The sequence below is a fragment of the Mytilus californianus genome, unplaced genomic scaffold (assembly GCF_021869535.1).
Source record: "Mytilus californianus isolate M0D057914Y unplaced genomic scaffold, xbMytCali1.0.p SCAF_8, whole genome shotgun sequence".
NCBI classification, from domain to species: Eukaryota; Metazoa; Mollusca; class Bivalvia; order Mytilida; family Mytilidae; genus Mytilus; species Mytilus californianus.
The window spans coordinates 13,671,402-13,689,063 of record NW_026262734.1 but is presented as its reverse complement, the minus strand read 5'-3'; the positions used below and the strand labels follow the sequence as shown (position 1 = coordinate 13,689,063).

The 17,662-nt window shown below is 31.2% G+C and overlaps 1 protein-coding gene across 1 annotated transcript in view; it reads right to left on the bottom strand.

Moving 5' to 3' along the window:
• Positions 1-15,606: 15,606 nt before the first annotated feature.
• LOC127711227 (platelet endothelial aggregation receptor 1-like) overlaps positions 15,607-17,662 on the bottom strand; it is a 118,783-nt gene continuing 116,727 nt past the window's right edge. The window contains exon 7 of the transcript XR_007986600.1: positions 15,607-16,045. The gene's annotated coding sequence lies outside the window, so the exon portion shown is untranslated. The remainder of the gene's footprint in view (positions 16,046-17,662) is intronic.

The following is a 17,662-nucleotide window of genomic DNA, read 5'->3' as shown; positions in this document are numbered from 1 at the left end:
AGAAATCAAGCATCTTGATAATGTCAGTTTCAGAGAATTTTTTGTTTGAATCAGAGTGATTCTTTACAAAGTAGGATTTATCCCTCCCAAGGACAAGATACTTGTATCTACGTTCGCCATTCTTTTTAATAAAACAAAGTATTACCAACTCATTCAATTTGTCTTTTAGTTTGGAATGGGGAATACTTGTGTAAAGTGTAGAAAAGTCAAATGTTTTAATACTATTGCAAGATGAGAGAGTCTTAGATTGTATGTACTCTAAAAGATCTTTGGAATTTTTTAGTATCTACATCTGATTCACGCCACCTCTAGAATATGCAGTTTCACAATAACTTTGGAACCCGGCTTTGATTGCTGATAAAATAGATGTTAATAATATAGAAAGAGGTTTGGTTTATATATTCATAGAGATGTTTTATATATTCATAGAGGAATTTTGAGGATGGTACTATTTTGTTTAGACTGTTATGCATGTAGTGAAAACAAAATAAGACAAAACATTTTCAACAAACTTATCATGTGGAAATGAATGGTTTTTCATTTTAAATATGTCAAATTTATAGCCAAAATAAATTCTTCTATTTTATTCAAAATTAACACTAATTAGAAACATTTCATCCCACATTTTATCACATTGTGTTTGCTAACCTATGAATGAATGTGTCATTTAAAACGATTTTGATGTAAATGTAGTTTGATTCCATGAAAAGATATTTCATCTTAGACACGTATATCTGGTATCTAAAGTAATGGCCAACTTTTCAGTATTTCAATTTAATTCATTTTTTGGGAAATCCACGAGGAACTTCGAGGCTATATTGAGCTACAGATTTACCCTTTTCCAAACTAAGCAATTATTAATAATTCACTCTGGTGGTGACATGCCATTTCCAGCGTGACACAAATTGTAAAAATTACATTAAATAACATTTATAATGAAGTATGCTTTTGTTGAGAACAACATATGAATACTCCATAAGTTCAAACCAAACACCCGGTAAAAAAATGCACATACAATATCTAATGGAATACCTAGAGTGTACAACTGTCTGAATTTTCCCTGTCTATAATGAAACCCTTAAAATTGACCTTTAGACCTGGAATATTCTATTGATCAAATATGCATACTTAAAACGTAATAACATAATGTATAAGTGTCTGGTAGGATATACATGTGCATTCCTCCGCTGAATTGTTTTCAGGATTAAGAACCATCCCAACAGTTCTAAACTATAGTTGTTGACTATAATAATGCCAGTGTCAGTTTTTTCCATTGGTGTTATTATACATTTTTTGTCTGAGGCATTACTATGAATGAAGTACAGGTTCAGTTAACACATGTCCAAATCATACGTATTAACAGGATATATTTGATGAACTGCATTACGCAATGAAAGTCATTTACAACAACGATGTATTGTCTTTGTTTTTTTTTTTGAGTTTTCAAAATCTTTTCCAAAATTATCAATTAAATTTGGTAGAAGGCTTACACGTCCTTCATATATAAGCTTTTAAGCTCTATGTTTGCTATTTTCCAAAATATGTATCTATTTAATTATGAATTAATCAATTAAGAACTTTGTTAATAATTTATGTGACAATGTATAAATCTTACATTGATAAGAAACGGCTTGATCTGAGTAATTAAATTATCCATCTTTACACTTTGAAATTGACATTGCTCGCTCTAACAGTAAACTAATAGTTTACGATAAGTTTGTTTAACTGTTATATCAGCATTTTTTTTCACATAAGTCGCTATTCGCTTTTTCAAGTTAGGGATATGTAAAAAAAATAAATGCAAAATAATATTGTAACAATACCACATGTTACAAGTTATACGTTTTAACAGGAAATAATTGATGAACATGATGAAATGCATTACGCAATAAAAGTCATTTACAACAACGATTTATCGTCTTTGGTATCTTTGATTAGTTTTCCAAAATATTTCACCAAATTGCCAATATATAATTTGGTAGAAGTCTTACACGTCCTTCTTCTATAAGCTTTTACGCTTTATTCTTGCAATTTTCCAAAATATTTATTTATGTAATTATGAATAGTGTATTTGATAGCTTGACATCACGTCATTCTGATTTCACCTGCATATGTTTCATTTTCTTTATCTGTCAATGTCGATTTCTTTCTAATCAAAATTCATTAAATAGTTGTATTCCGTTCTTAATTTTGTTTTTGCATCTTTTGAGCGTAGTGAAGTCTTTCGCTGTGACTTTTATACTATAGATTTTTATTGTACTGTGAAATAATATTGCCTTTTTTAAATCAGTAAGGTAGTTCAATTGTTAATACTTTTATTTACTTTGTAGAAAATGTTTGCCTTACATCAATACCCTGTTTTTCAAAGCTACATTTTCCATGTTAGGCTAGGTAGATCAGTGTCTCTTCTGACCTAATAACTAAATTATCAACCTAATCTTTACTTGATGAAATTGAGATCATACATCGTATTTGATTTCACTCCTGTAAAAAGCCTATAAATACTTTTCTATTCGTACATTGATACAGAAGTACAAAACTATATAGTTACAGGTAAAATGTTACCACTTGTTCACATATATGTGTACCAAGATGTTAAACCAACTAAGGTTAGGGGAGAGTTAAGCGCTGGTAAATATGTTTAACTCCACCACATTATATTTATGCCTTTGCAAAATTAAGGCACACGTTGTTTACCGATATTCAAATCTCATTAATGGATTAGGAAGACAAATTCAAATGAAAAACAGAAAATGAGGTAATTGCATAAACTCCAATAGGAGCGACACGTATTGCGTTGACAAGGTAAGCGTTTCTTGTTTTGCATGCATTCTCGTAAGAAACCTATACACCCCATACTGCTGTCTTTTTATTGTAACACTAGAATATATAAACTGTAAAACTACAGATCAAATGTTACCGATTGTTAACATGTGTGTAACAAAGGGAGAAACAATGAAAGGACAAACAACAGTAGCAAGCATTATACGGAACACTATAGACTGAACAACGGGAACCCTACAATAATTCAAGGGTGAAAACAGGTGCTTCAGAAGGGTCATCCGTTCCTGCTTCACATGTGGCACCTTAATCCGTTAATAAGTCGCTTTCATTAATGTCACCAACCGGAAAAGAGGAAAGGATAGTGGTTACGATGTGTGGAACATATCCGTAGTCATATGTGACAGAGATATTCCATAACGGTCACCCAAACTATGATGGCGTCCGTAAAACCAAGGTGATAAACAAACAAAGTAATGATTTGAGGTTTTTTTCATTGATACATACTTATAAACACCCCAACATTTGTATCAGAATAAAACATTCATATTTTGTTGAACATCAGGATGAAAACAAAATTTCCTCTTTTCATAAAAATGCGAAGCTACAGGTAAATTTCAGATTGATTGTACAACAAAATCTTTTTCACTGGCAAGGTTAAACTTTAAAAGTTGTCAAAAAATACTAGAAATTGAAAGTTAAAGAGTCCAAATCGTATACTTAGAATATTTTGTAACAATTTTACCTTTTCGCATAAGACCAAATTACTATTCAGCGCTGCATGTTTTTGCATCGATGAACGTTGTTATAAATAACAAAAAAGCATTAATCGTTATCCAAAGGACATATATAGTTGTACATTCATCTGATTTTTTATTTCGGTTGATGATGACCTCAAACATTTTTGGGAAATACATGTATTCCTAAATTTCAAAATCTGTCAAAATTTCGGTTTTGGACTTTTTTTTTAAGTTAATAATTTTGTAATCTGTTTAGAAATAAGCCATTCTATTTAAAGAACCTTTAAGTACAAACATTCGTCTGTAATATGTAAGGTTTGAAGGACTTTGTTAAAACTGCCCGACTGTGAATTAAATTCAGGGGAAATTGGCCCCACGTCGTTCCTTACAAATACAAAATGATTTAAAAATTGGATCATGAAACATAATATTCAGTTTTAAACTGATTTAGAAACCACATCCATCGGAATTAACTGTTGTTAATGCTATAATTTGGAGCATTTAAGTAATGTTTACGAATTGTATCGTCCCCATATTATCTATGTGTCGTACACATGTATATTTAGAGAGATCAAGAGAGAAAAAACCTAGATACCTGTGACCATAAATATACAGAAAGGTAAACTTAAATAGAAAAACATGAATTTACAAAGAGAGTAAATATCAATACATGGAAAAGGTAGACATACAAATACAGAAAATGTAAACATCAAAATACAAAAAAAAGGGTAAACATCAAAATACAGAAAGGGTAAACATCAAAATACATAAAAGGTAAACATCAAAATACAGAAACGGTTAAAACCAAAATACAAAAGGTAAACATCCAAATTTAGAAAAAAGGTAAACTTCTAAATACAGGAAATGTTATCATAAAAATACAGAACTTGTAAACATAGTTAACATAAAAATATAAAAAGATAAACCATATAAATACATGCAAACAAAAAAGATAAAAAAAAATTCATGTTTACAGAAAAGGTAAACATAAATTCATGCATACAGAACGGTAAACATAAATAAACAGAGGGAATGAATTTATATGTACAGAGATAATAACAAAATAAAGTCAGAGACAATTCAAATAAATATACAAATAGCGTAAACATAAATAATTTTAACATTAAAGAAAAGGCAGAATAAAAATAATTAACAAACATAAATTTAACACAGAAAGGTTAGCATAGATAACAGCTGGCGTAAACATCAATACGCAGAGAAGGTTAACATAACTATACAATTTTACTAGGGAGAAAGCTTATATACATTAACTGAACAAAAATCGGTGAAAAAAGATTGATAGAAAAGAATACAGAAAACATATGATATGATGTCCATGTGTACGATATTTGTTTCAGGGGTAATTTTCGTCCCATACGCCCGAGACATAAAAAAGAAGGAAGCCAAGGCATACATATAAAAATGTAAGTGAGCTATTATAATGACAAACATCATGTATTTGTCGTGACATTTAAATATTTGATTTTTGTTTACGAATGTCAAATGGCGACTGTAACATGAATATTAAGGATAATTGATCGAATAAAAAAAAGAAATTGAAATGTTGAGTGTAATTGAAAAAGGTAACAATCAGACAAGACTCTGCATTGAAAATCTGCACTGGAAAGCGCAACAAAACCAAAACACAGTAAGATACTGATAGTTCATCTTCTGTGTGGGGTATGTTTTTAAGACAAATTGGTTTCAAATTCCTAATGTTTTGAGAAATATTAACTTATTTCAGAGGGAAATAAAAAAAACAACATTGATTTATTGAAGAAAAAAATATTTTTCCTGGATATTATTGAAAACAGAAGTGTGTTTTTAATTAAAGATGACAAAAAAAGTTCCCCCACTCCCCAGAAGAATAACCGTAACCAACCAGAAACAAAAGATGTATCGGAATTGCCTAAGAATAAGAAAACTTTGTCTGCTCTCTGTATGACTTCGGTCGATTAAAGGATGACTGAATTTCATTTAAACGCTATTCTAAAAATAAAGTTATTCGTGGATTTTTTTTTCTATACTAACCGGTGATTTTTAACATGTTGAAGGGTAACCTAGAAAACGATTTGTTTGCACAGAAATTAGTATAGTGTTTACCTTTTTTATTAATTGTGGTAACGTGTAAATCTAAACATAACTTGACAGTTTTGTCTCCGTCATTTAAGATCCGTGTCATTTATCTTATCTTTTTAATTAATAAGCACCAACTAAATCTACGTCACTAATTTCATAATACACATCTTCATTCTGTATCGGGGTTACATTTGTTTCAAGTTCTGTTATCGTACGATAAGATACCGTAAGAATTGCTTTTGGTTGTCCTGATTGTTGTCTTTTGTTCCACTGTGGGCCATCAATTATTGATTTTGAAATTCGGTGTTTTGCTTTAAACGCAATTCTTACAACAAAAGTCATACACAGCATAGCACCGACCAATATAATGTAGATAACTAAGGTATAGTTTGGTTGGTCATGTTCTCGTCTGTTTTCTGAAATATATAATCTAACTATATATCAAAACATTCGATCTTTGATATCACGTTTGTCCTATTAAACTGAGCAAAGGGGAACTCAATCATTGAATAAATTATCATTTGGTACGCCAAACTTGATTGTTGTCTACGTAAAACTCACCAGTGGCGCTCAAATCAAAACAGTTGTAAAGCTAAATCAAATTCGAATTTAAACATTTCATGTTGGTCAATATATTGGTTCAAACAATCTCTTTATTGATTAACATGTGATCATTGTGGACCTAAACAGCCTGAATTGTTTGAAATTCTCGTTTGAATTGTTTTACAATCGTCATTTCAGGGTCTTTTATACATGTAGCTTACTATGTGGTAAACGTTTGCTCATTATTGGAAGCCGTACGGTGAAATATAGTTGTTAATTTCTCTGTCATTTGGTCTCTGATGGAGAGTTGTCCCATTGGTTATTATATCACATATTTTTATACAGTGACGTTAAAGAAGTGCCTGTGACAACACCAAACGTTATATGGTTGCTTTGTGTAGTGTTCAAATATTGACAAATACGAGATTTAAAGGTGGTAATTTCTTATCTTATATAGTGCCGAAGAAATGATATTCAAATAAATACAAGAATTGAAAATGCTATTCCTCTTAGTTATATAAATTGGAATACTTAAATCATGCAGTTCAATAACTGTTTGCCATTATATACGAATTGGATAAGAATAAGTTTTTCCCCACTCCCGAGCACAGTTGTGTGACCCTGAAGAAGTTTGTTACCTGTTGTGATATATATTTTGCTTAGGTTTTCAGATTTTGCTGTTTGCTTCTCATGATTGAAAATTTTTCACCTAGTGAAAACGTGACTGGTTATAGTACATGACTGCCATTTTTTGCATAATGTCAATGAACAAAACACTTAATAGTTTGTGCATATTAAGGTGGATAGGGGGTCTTCATTAATATCTGTAAACTGTTCTAATAATTTGTCAAAATGTAGTTTATATCATGTTTTTTTCTTAAATATAATAAAAAAGTATGGGTTACCTGGCTTTTTTTCACGCTACAGGTTGTGCAAAATTGTCAGATTTTATATAGATTATGTAGGAAAACACAATTTTGTGAAATAAAAAGAAAACTGTACCATAGAAATGTAAGATAAAATATGAGAAGATAGCTCTAATAATATGCTTTCAGATAAGAAAACGAAAAAATGGGGTCACCGGACTCGTTTTCTTGCTACATAATAAAATAGGTAAATTCACAACACATTCTATTATAAAAGTTACTTTATCTGAGTTATCTCCCCTTATGTGGCAAAGTTGGAAAAAAATGAATCAAACAAAAATATTCTGTGTTTTTGTAAAATACAGCCGTAAATATTATAAAACACATAATTTTCTATAGTTACACGAAAAGCCTTACACATGAATTACATACTACTCTCGAAATTTGCACATTTCATTAAAGATATAGACCGATTGTTATCAGCTATTTCAAAATCCAAGATGGAGGAAGACACCCCAGCTACCTTAAGCACTTTTCTGTATATTTGTGAAGAAGAAATCATTTTCCAAACAACAATCTATACCTTGCAATGCACACATTTCTCCAACAAAACCATCATGACATGTGCATTTCCCGGAAACAGAATCACAGTCCGCGTGTACTGGACAGTCACATGATGCATTGCAATTGTCTCCATACATATCGTTTGGACATTCTTTGGGAGTTTCAAAATAAAACATAAACTATTCAAAATTCAGATACTCTTTACATAAATGATGCATTGTAATATTAAAAGTATTTTTAGTTAAACCTGCCAATGCAGCAGACACTCTTTATCCTTCAAGAGCTAATAAGTTCATATCTGCTTTTGTTTGTGTTCCCATATTTTTAGTTTTGATACAGTGTTTTGGGAATTGCTACATGTCAATTCGTCTTTTTCTTTCGGTCATTGTTTTGTCTGTTTTCCCTCGACATGTGCGATTGCTTGCCTCCTAGGAAGATTCTTTATTTAAGCTTTTTGGTATGTTACCTGGTTCTACTCTGTTAATTAATTGTTAGTGGAGTTTTCAAATCTGTTAGAAGTATAATGAAATATTACAAAAATGAGTAACAAAAAAATCAATCCTCCTTTCATTATGTTCATAATAGATATGAATGAAATGACGATAACATATGGTACAGAAATGTACACTTTGTAAGTTCACCATCAAAACTATGTTATAGTTTTGTCAAACATATCATTAAAGATCTTCATTGTTAATGCGGCACATTGTCGACATGAATCGTAAGATAACCCAATATTAACCACAATCTTTTAAATCCTAATCCTTATTTTTGTCTTCCTGTGTATAAAAATAAAATTGAGAATGGAAATCGGGAATATGTCAAAGAGACAACAACCCGACCAAAGAGCAGACAACAGCCGAAGGCCACCAATGAGTCTTCAACGCAGCGAGAAAATCCCGCACCCGGAGGTGGTCCTCAGCTGTCCCGTAATTAAAATTATGTACTAGTTCAGTGAAAATGGGCGTCATACTAAACTCCAAAACATATAAATGAACTAAAATTAACAAACATACAAGACTAACAAAGGCCAGAGGCTCCTGACTTGGAACAGGCGCAAAAATGCGGCGGGCTTAAACATGTTTTGTGAGATCTCAATCCTCCCCATATACCTCTAGCCAATGTAGAATTTTTAAAACTCAGTTTAAAAGAAGTCCGAGTCCGAAATCAGAAAAGGTAACAAAAAAAACTTAGCAAAATGACAATGATACACAAATGAACAAAGGACTACTAGCAGTTACTGACATGCCAGCTCCAGACCTCAATTAAACTGATTGAAAAATAATGTCTTCATCATATGAAAATCAAGTACAATCCCTCCCGTTAGGGGATTAGTATCATACCATTATAAAATATATGAGAAGAAAATAACCCGTATCATGCCAACAACTGGTTTTAGAATAAATGTGTGTATTTCCGATGCAAAGACCCTATGAGTGAACCAATATTAATACGATAATATGCAATCCTTAATGACTTGACAACAGTATCGTAACTATATTCTTTCCGCATAAGTCTGTTTAAAGGTTTGGTTAGCTTTTGAGGTGAATGCCGACATTTTTGTGCTTTGTAAAGAATATTACCATAAAATATTGGATGTGAAATACCTGAACGTATAAGCCGTCTGTATGTTGATTAATATTTACGAATGATGTCCTTGTACCGATGATAAAATTTAGTAAATATTTTGACTAGTTTGTGATATCGACAACCCTGTTGTAATAATTTTTCAGTAATACAGAGATTTCTTTCGTTGAAATCAAATACGTTGTTAAATACACGAGCGAATCGAACAAGTTGAGATATATAAACACCATAAGATGGCGACAAGGGAACGTCACCATCTAAAAATGGATAATGAACAATAGGAAATGAAAAATCATCTCTTTTATCGTAAATTTTGGTATTAAGCTTCCCGTTAAAGATAAAGATATCAAGATCCAGGAAAGGGCAGTGTTCATTGTTAGTATTAGCTTCATTTAAAGTCAGTTCGGCAGGATAAATCTCTTTCGTGTACATACTGAAGTCGTCATTATTGAGAGCCAATATATCATATAAATATCTAAAAGTGTTATTAAATTTTTGAATCAGATGTTGTTTCGACGGGTCTTTGTTTTTCACGACTCTTAATCAAAGGAAAAAACAAACAAGAGAAGATGAATTCACTTGTGTGTCAAAATCAATATGGTTTTTGTTCAAATCAATCATTCACTAAGTTTGGCCATTGGTTAAGGGACCTTCTCTTTTGAATTTTCCTCTGAGTTCGATATTTTGTTATTTTACTTTTTAGTTAATCAGTGACCAAAATGGAAGAATATATATCTTGATCATGAGTATTGTAGCTATGCAGTCTACTTCACTCACTGTGAAGTCCTTGTTATGAGTTTGATACTTTGCGATGCGTTTGGTTGCATCAAGTTCCTGTTGCAATTCTTTTGTGAATTTATATACCAAATCCCTTTTCCTATTATACCAACACGGAACGTGTTTCATGCTATGAGGAGATCGTGAAAAGTGTCCCAGTGCTTGAGGTGTAGGGTGTGCGATTGTTATTCGTCAGATAATTAATTTTAGTTTTACCTCTTCATTTAGGTTCTTGTAGTTAGTTTGTTTATCGAAATTGTTATACCTGTAATGTCAACCCGAATTATTGACTTTTTCACAGTCGACAGATTTCTAACAAATTATCTAACATACATCTTGATGTTCCTCGTGGTTGTCTTGCTATCTGCATTACATCTTTGTATTTCATTGATATTATCGAGCATTTTTCTTGTTCAAGAACTTTTTACCCTGTTTACATTTATTATTGCTGATATTACAATGCAGACGTGTTTGCAAAGCATCTAGCCAACAATAATTTTTAAACTGATTTTCAAAGGTCCCAACGTAACTATTGAATGAAGTGAATGAACATAACAATTTATAAATTTCATGCAACCGAAGCGCTTTTCTGGATTCCGTCATCAAGAACGCTCACATCTGAACATTTGAAAACTAATGATGTGTAAATATGTAGAAAAGTAGCAGCTATATTGCCAAAATGACTTTTAAAGAATAGCCAAATTCAGCTTAGCTCAACATTGCCTGATGGAGTTAGAACCTTATTTTTTTCATAGTGTTTTAATTAATGACCATTTTCCATTCAGGTATAATTTATAGTTGTAGGGTATTGGGATGCATGCCTTCATTATTATAACTAAGTTGTTCGGTTGCTGTCTGGTCAATATCCCAAAAAATGATTTTAATGATATTGAAAATTAACAAACCAACAAAATGGTAATACAGCACAAAAACGAAGTATTAAAATATACACGAATTGTTGAATTCGAAATTTAATCTAAACTTTTTTGCAATTTTTGTCTGTTTTATATTTTCACATTATTGGTTTACCTTGTATACAGTATTTTCCGTGCCACCCTGCTGAGCAAATACAGGTACCTGTTATAGACTCACAGCCAGTCGCATGCCCGCAAACCATTCCTTTTCACATCTGTTACCATAGTGACCATTTTGACAATCTGAAAAATAAAAAGGTAAAGGTAGAAATTATGTTATAAAATGGCTTACATTATTTGAGATAATTTTCTGTACAATTTGATAGACAGTAAACAACATCAAAAAGGTTACATTATTATGACTTTTAACAGACCCTATGACTTATAACTCCTTGTGTATAAACATTATGAATACAATGTAAAACATTCCACATAAGTATAAGTTCTTTAGCAAACATGAAATTTGAATAACAATTGTAAATATAAACGACATATGAAAAACACAAATTTGAATTGTGTTATAATCGATTTAGAAAATGTTTTGTAAGAAGCTCAAGTACAGCACTGACCTTCGCTAGGAAAACAGGCAATCATTGTCAATAAAGATCGGAGTCGAATATACTTTGCAACGAGCGACGTTTGAAATCACAACCACTGATTTGAAATATGCGTAACATGACCACTCTTAATCGTCAAGAGTCTAGATACAGTTTGAGGGATAAAATTGATCTAACGTATTTCAGATTTTTAAATCTGACAAAAGTTTTCCACAGAATTATATTTTTTGTAGTTGTTAAAACACTATCAATATCCACTAACTTATGTTTTTTTTGTGTTTTTGCTGTGCACATACTGATTTTGTGTCATGGATGGATACCCCACATCCTTTCTTTTCTATTATGGGTATATCTCATTTTAAATAACGAAGTCATGACCGTCAAGTTATGCAGAATGACACCATTATTAAGAATATATCAATAAATGCTGGATTAAATGCTAAATGGTAACCCACAAGAAAATGTTCAATATTATTCATATTATTTCATTTTGCTGCAATTTCGACGTCTACTGTACATCACTTTTATTTACTTTATTTTACAGTTTGTCTACCTTTACACATCCCATCATCTTCAAAGTAATTAGGACAACACTCAACTACGAACTTTTGCTGAGTCGCTACAAACTGGTCACTGAAATAAAAGTTAAATTTATTTGTAAGATAAATGATGTTTCAATTTCATTTTAAAATTCTATGTTTCGTTCCCGAGGTTATCAGAAAAATCAACGGTCTAATCTATATAAAAAACGAGAAACGAGAAATATTTAGGAACCACATCAACAAACGACAACCACTGAACAACAGGTTCCTGACTTACGACAGGTGCATACAAATGCAGCGGGTTTAAACGTTTTAACAGGCGCCTACCTTCACCCTAACCTGAAACAGTAGTGTAACATTACAACATAGAAAGACACACTATAAAATATCAATTGAAATGGCTTATCTCGATCAAAGAGACATATTAACAAAAACAAGTAAACATACACTGAACGAATAAATTTGATCTATGACACCATATAAATACAATATTAATAAAAAAGGGGATGTAAAACAATGTCAAAAAGACAATATAACCTGGGACAAAATGGCGTTAAATAAAATAATGTACACGTAAATTTAAATATAGTAATTTTGTTGTTAGGACTACTGAAATATTGTTTACAAAATACATAAATTTGTTGTTCATAGTACGAGTACAGAAGTGAACATTTATCGTCATGCTAAATACTTTTCATATGCCTTGTAAGTAGCATACGATTACGGGAATATGTGGAATTACATGTTTAAAACTAAAAAAATCTGGAGGTCAACGAAAGTATAGGTAGTAGAAATAAACATTCATTTCCTTGACTTATGAAAATATGAAGATTTTATCACGGTCGATAAGATTTTGCTCTTGACTTTTCTGTAATGAACAAATCTTCACATTTCGCTAAGGCAAATGCTTTAACTGTATAGTATAAACAGCCCGAAGTGGAGAGCAAGACAGTTTGATCCTTGGCATGCACAATGCCTGCCTCCTGGTGAAGATTTGCAAAAAGAAAAAAAAAACAGAAATATTCTGAAAAAAATATGGAATTGGAAAACGAAGTTGGCCCAAGATATGAACGATTCAATTAATAACTCTTCAATTAAATGCTTTATACCAATGGCGTAAGAACGGTTACAGAAACACTGTGCCTTTCCAGACAGGAGGCAAAGTGATTAAAAATTCATTTATACATTACGGTCTAAATTGAAAAAAGGAATTGGACAGTTAACCATATAAATTGTTATATAGGATATCATATCTTAATGTGTATGTCGTACATCAGTGTTACTCCATCGAATAACAATATTAATGACAAACATCTTATCTAACTTACCTTATTTCAACTTTCCTGACACATGCGTTTAAATCATTTACTTTCAAAGAGTAACATGATCCAATTCCAAGATACACACAAAATACGTAGAAAATGTTTTCATGGTAAGATTAAGCAATATTAACTTTATATATCGATAAGTATAATATTGATCTTTTGAATTGTTTTAATACATAACAGGACATTTGATCTAAATTGGTATTTCCATATTTTATGTTTCCCCTATAACAATATTAAAGTCCTAAAAACATCTTCCTCCTATTATTATTCTCATGTCTAATTATGTATATATAATTAATCACGTCGAATCTAGAATATATTTTAAGTAAAATATAAAATAACCCGGTTTCGCTTCCTTTCTAGTTCATGCAGTTGCTTCAGATTTTACTTTTATTTAGATTTGCATGTTCTGCATTGATTTAACAGATTTGAACTTTGGCAAACTAATGTTGCCTATAATTTAGATACGAACATATTCTTTAAAAACAAATCGGGTTAATTGGTACACAGATCACAAAAAACCTGCAAACGTACAATGAAAAATATCAGTTTTTCACATCCTGTGTGCAAATGATAGACATTTTATATGATTAAGAATGCTTGTTAATTAAGAAACAAAGATTGTAGATTTTGTCTGAAGAAATATTTTGATTCCCTAATAGGTTTCTCTTACTGCAGTCAGAGTCCAAATGATGTCTACCAGTTCATTCATAGTAGAGTTTTGCAGGGTACTATTTTTTTCTGTGTATGCTTTTTATTCTTTGTTTGATAATTCAAGTTAACAATCATATGGTATTGCAGTAATCATGAATATCGTATATATCGTTTTCTTGCTGTTAAAATACAATTTTTTACATGTATTAGTAGAGCCTCAAAGTTTAAACAAATAGCTTTTACTCAATAACCTACATTTCAATAATTCATAACACCTCATATAACCAGGGAAAAATACTACGTTTACACAGAACTGCACCAAAAGACTTACGAGGAAGTACAACTGAAATCAATACCACATAGGTTTTGCAGTCAATTTGACGAATTAAATCACCGATACGGCGTAACATGTTTTCGCAGTCTTAGATATTTAGATACCAATATAGTCGTCAGATCTGAATATAATCGATTGTGTCCTTTTTCTGATTGTGACATTTTGACTGAGAGTGAACTTGAATGGTGATTGATGCATGCATAGCAGGAGACGAGTACCCTGACGACACACCCGGTCTCGCCCCATTGAGTTTATGTTCCTTTCCAGTATTTGTATGTTGCCTTGATATGTCTCTTTTAAATCTAGTAAAGGGATTTAAAGATCGGTCAAGTGTAAGGGAATTTGATTGCTTGTTAATAGGCTTATTGTTGGAGTTATGAAGACAAACTTTTGGTCTTCAAATAAATGTCTTGATGTTCTTTAGTGCACAATAATGAGTTTAATGAGATAAAAAATAATAAAAATCGCATCAAAAATAGCCCACCCACCCCCAAATCCCTTAGGAAAGAAAAAACACACAAAAAAAAATCAAAACAGACGGAAAATAATTACAGAATAGAAAAAAAAAAAGAAGGAAACACAGTTAATTTACATGAAAAGACTGAGGTCAACAAAACAGGATATGTTGTGGTCTAAATGAGGGGCCCCATATATTACATGATTTTTTAATTTCAATTTACAGAAAATGATTTTCAACAAAAATAGTGGAACGTATTTCCTTTTATCTACTTAACAATTGTATGCCAAAATCCGCTGTATTCCGGAAGGTTTGAAATAAACAGCACATGTTTTATTTTACATTTTTTTTGTCGCTTTATAAGGTCTTTAAGGTACAAAATTTAAATGTTGAGTTTCGAAATTTGTTTTGGTACATTGTGTCCTTCCTATATAATAATATTGTTATATACAATAGTTCTTATTCAGTTTTAAACAATCTTGTGCATCTTGTGCATTCACGAAAAGTAGAAATATTTCCCGGAAAACATAAATCGGTATATCGAAGATGGTGTATGATGGATAAAAAAGTACAATAATTACATAATAGGATTTGAAGAATTTCTTGTTTTAAATCGCAGCTCCGATAAACAATTTAGCTGCTCTAAAATAAGAAGATCAACGGATTTATGCTATTTATTCAAAGTACTTGAGATTAATGAATTCCCTGTTGGAGTTATATTATGACACAAAATTTACTGAATATGCACGGAACAGTTATTTGGATTGAATGTCAGTTCATAACCCGAGAGATACAATGACAGAAACAAATATAATAGTTGATAGTCCAGAGCGTTCAAAAATCTATATCACTTTAAATACAAAGGAAATTTTCCATTCTGTAGGTACTTTTGTCTCTTTTATTATTTCCTAAACAGTTTTGGGTATGCTTTTTATTGTAGGCTGATCGTCGACCTACATTTGTTGCATTCATGTCCTGTGATCCACGGTAGATACTTGCCGCATTTTGAAACATACCAATCTACTTATTATAAGACTTTTACAAACTATGGATTTATGAGTTTTAACATCGGCAACATGAACGGAATCAGTGAAACAAGTATTTGCTATCGTCAATAATTCCTACTGTAATGCAAAAAGTAAAATAACAAAACTTCCGAACTCCATCGAAAATTCACTTAGGAAAGTCCCTTATCAAATGGCAAAATCAAAAGCACAAACACATCAAACGAATGGAAAACAGCTGTCATATTCCTGACTTGGTACAGGCATTTCCTTCTGTAGAAAATGGTGAATTAAACCTGGTTTTATATCTGGCTAAACCTCTCAATTGTATGACAGTCGCATAAAATTCCATAATATTGAAAACAATGTGTGTACAAAACAAACAGATATAATAGGTAAAAATGTCAAAAACAGGGGAACAGCAGTCAACATTGTGTTATCATCTTAATCACTATAAAAACAAAGAAATATGTCAACAAAGAAAAACAAAATGGCATCACTAGTAGCAAGATTTAAGTCTGAAACGGTCATTTTGGTCTTACCAAGTCTTAATCGCCTTGATTTACTGCTAGGGAAAAACGTTAAGACCTGTTTAGACTTTCAGACTCTGTTCCGATATATCGTGTTCAGTCAGATCAGTCGGGTCAAGATAAACAAGACAGATTCTTCTAGCTTTCAATTAAGACTTGATTAGATCACTTTCAGATAAAATAAGACCAAAGGTAAAAAATCTGTTTAGTTGCTGTAAGATCGTGTTCAGTCGTGTTAAGATTTTAAATATTTTAAATAAAACGAGCGACACTTTATCTGTGTTTATCAGGGGTTACTCCCCTTATGAAGAAAATCGACATAGCTTGGAGGATATTCTTTTGTGGTCTTTTAATGTAACACTGTATATCTATTTCATTAAATAAGGTATGCAAACGTACAATTCATTTTTCGCGATAGAACTTTTAACATTTAATTGGTTATATAAGAAAAGATTAATTGTTGTAACCGGGAAATGTGTTAGTCATTAAAACTTTGCAGTCGTGCTTTCTGACATAAAGTAGTCCTGTATTTATTCATTCCGCCCGTAAAGATATAATGACAAGTAATATATCCCAAAGATGTTCTGAAATTTTCCTAAACATTTTTTTGTTTCTAATGTATAATTATATTTCTGATCCATATAGAATTTGTCAAAAAAAATATATTCTAAGTATCTAATTTACTTTATATTTTTAAATATTATACAGATGACATTTGCTTGGTGAAAGTTATTTACATTTTAATTAACGGATTATCTAAGCAGTCAACCGAAACGGGTTGTCATAAACTATCTAAATAATTACCCGTGCAACGCTTATGATGTTTTATCCATGGACGTAAAATGAATAAAGTTCCATGTTTTATCTTATATAAGGATTTACCGGGTAAAATTATTACACTGACAAATAAAACATTATTTTTTTTTTTAAAATGCAACATGAATAAAGAATATTTTAAGAATTTAATTGACAGTTTATATTTACCATTAGGTGCCTATAAAGACCGATGTCGATACCTCTCTTGATTTTTTTTTTATCATCAAGTTTTTTTTATAAAGAACTAATACAAGAATAAATCATATAATAGAAAAATATCAAACAACATAAAAGTTAAGAAACGATTGATAAAATCTTGTGTACGGTTTATATTTCTGTTTCGTATCAGATTTTTTTTTATAACACCAGCGTTACTTCTCATTTACAAAACAGTGAGATGCGTACTTGCTTTTTCAGAATTGACCAAAAAGCTATAAAATAACGTAGCGAAATGACTGTACTTATAAATTAGAACTTTGTTTTTCCATTTTGAATTGTTTTACACTAGTTATTTTGGGGACCTTTAAAGCTTGCTGTTCGGTGTGAGCCAAAGCTCCGTGTTGAGGCCGTACTTTTAATCTATAATTGT